Genomic DNA, 2,371 nt, shown 5'->3' on the forward strand with positions numbered 1-2,371 from the left:
GAGGTCTCTGAGATTGTCCTCGTTTCTTTTAATTCGTTTTTCTTGTTTCCTCTCTGATTCATTTATTTCTACCATTCTATCTTCTATTTCACTAATCCTATCTTCTGCCTCCGTTATTCTACTATTTGTTGCCTCCAGAGAGTTTCTGATCTCATTTATTGTGTTATTCATTATATTTTGACTCTTTTTTATTTCTTCTAGGTCCTTGTTAAACCTTTCTTGCATCTTCTCAATCCTTGTCTCTAGGCTATTCATCTGTGTTTCCATTTTGATTTCAAGATTTTGGATCATTTTCACTATCAATATTCGGAATTCCTTCTCCGGTAGATTCCCTACTTCTTCCTCTTTTGTTTGGTTTGGTGGGCAACTTTCCTGTTCCTTTACCTGCTGAGTATTCCTCTGTCTCTTCATCTTGGTTATATTGCTGCGTTTGGGGTGCCTTTTTATATTCTGGTAATTTGTGGAGTTCTCTTTATTATGGAGCTTCCTCACTTTGGGTGGGGTTCTATCAGTGGCTTGTCAAGGTTTCCTGGTTAGGGAGGCTTGTGTTGGAGTTTTGGTGGGTGGAGCTGGGTTTCTTCTCTCTGGAGTGCAGTGGAGTGACCCGTAATGGGTTATGAGACATCAAAGGTTTTGGGATAATTTTGAGCTGCCTGTATATTGAGGCTCAGGGGAGTGTTCCTGTGTTGCTGGAGAATTTGGGTGGTATGTCTTGTTTTGGAACTTGTTGGCCCTTGGGTGGAGCTTGGTTTCGGTGTAGGTATGAAGGCATTTGATGAGCTCCTATTGCTTAATGTTCCCTGAATTCAAGAGTTCTCTAATGTTTTCAGGCTTTGGGTTTAAGCTTCCTGCTTCTGGTTTTCAGTTTTATTTTTACAGTAGCCTCTAGACTTCTCCATCTATACAGCACCGATGATAAAACATCTAGGTTAAAGATGAAAAGTTTCTGTTTTTGAAGACAATGGTCTGCTTTTCTGGTTGCCTGATGTCCTCTGCCAGCCTACAGAAGTTGTTTTGTGGAGTTTGCTTGGCGTTGAAATGTTCTTTTGAGGAATTTGTGAGGGAGAACGTGATCTTCCCGTCCTATTCCTCCGCCATCTTTCCCTCAAATCTCTGGCATGCAGATTCTTTACCACTGAGACACCTGGGAAGCTCCCTAGTAACTGGTACTCATATAAAATGCTGTGAAAATAATATATCTGTGTAGCTCCTAGCACACTGCTTGGGACATAAGAGGGATTCAGTGAATACTTGGTAAATTAATGAATGCATAAATGAACATACTGCATATAGATAGTGAAAATGAAAGTCACTTAGTCATGTTTGACTCTTTGCGACCCCATGGACTGTCCATGGAATTCCCCAGGCCAGACTACTGAAGTGGGTAGCTTTTCCCTTCTCCAGGGGATCTTCCCAACCGAGGGACTGAACCCAGGTTTCCCACATTGCAGGCAGATTCTTTACCAGCTGAGCCACAAGGGAAGCCCAAGAATACTGGAGTGGGTAGCCTATCCCTTCTCCAGGGGATCTTCCCGACCCAGGAATTGAACCAGGATCTCCTGCATTGCAGGCAGATTTTTTACCAACTGAGCTACCAGGGAAGCATATAGATATGTCAGCTGTTAATCTACAGGTGCTTCCAGGAGGCAGTGCTTTTTTTTTTTTTTTTTAAGTTTAAACTGGTTTCATAGAGATATAACACATGTATGGCTGTTCATTCTACAAAACCTTCATCATAGAACTTATGATACACCTAATTAGCAGTAGCACCCAGATTTTCTAAACAGTCATTGTTTTTCTCTTCTCTGCATAGCCTTCTTTTCGTCGGCTGCCTTCTGCTTTTATTGCATGATCTCAGATTCCTTCTGTTTCCTCTGAGAGGTAGTCAAACTACCTGCTTTTCCTTTTCCCCTTACTAATTTTTTGGGATTTCTTTATGTATTTCTGATGGGCAACTTCTCCTCCTTGATTTCCACAGGCCATGCTGACCACCACACTGAGCCTGGAAGAGAGGAACTCCGAAGAGCAATGACTTTCTTACAGGCTCCATGGCTGAACCCATTTGTCTCTGGAAGACTGAGCTTGCACGGGTGCTCCCAGTGCTGACATTTTTTCTTAATGAAGAATTTATTTTGTGGACCTACACCCAGCAGTAAAAGTTTTAAAATTTTGACTTCTGAGGCAGCATTTTAGAAAATCTACTTTATCCTCACACACTGGCATTGGAAACCAAGAACGTCTGAAAGCTTTTGTATAATCTGATTAAGAGCTGAATAAGAAGAGGAAAGGGGTCAACGATTAATGGTTTAACACCACATTTACCTAAGCTGAAAAGGTTTTTCTAAAGATCTTTTTAGAAACTTTTGTGAAG

The 2,371-nt window shown here is 41.3% G+C and overlaps 1 pseudogene; it reads right to left on the reverse strand.

The window, feature by feature from the left end:
• Nucleotides 1-1,787: 1,787 nt before the first annotated feature.
• Nucleotides 1,788-1,983, reverse strand: LOC138436376 (small EDRK-rich factor 1 pseudogene; annotated as a pseudogene).
• Between the last annotated feature and the right edge of the window lie 388 nt (nt 1,984-2,371).

This window comes from Ovis canadensis, chromosome 3 (genome assembly GCF_042477335.2).
Source record: "Ovis canadensis isolate MfBH-ARS-UI-01 breed Bighorn chromosome 3, ARS-UI_OviCan_v2, whole genome shotgun sequence".
Lineage (NCBI taxonomy): Eukaryota > Metazoa > Chordata > Mammalia > Artiodactyla > Bovidae > Ovis > Ovis canadensis.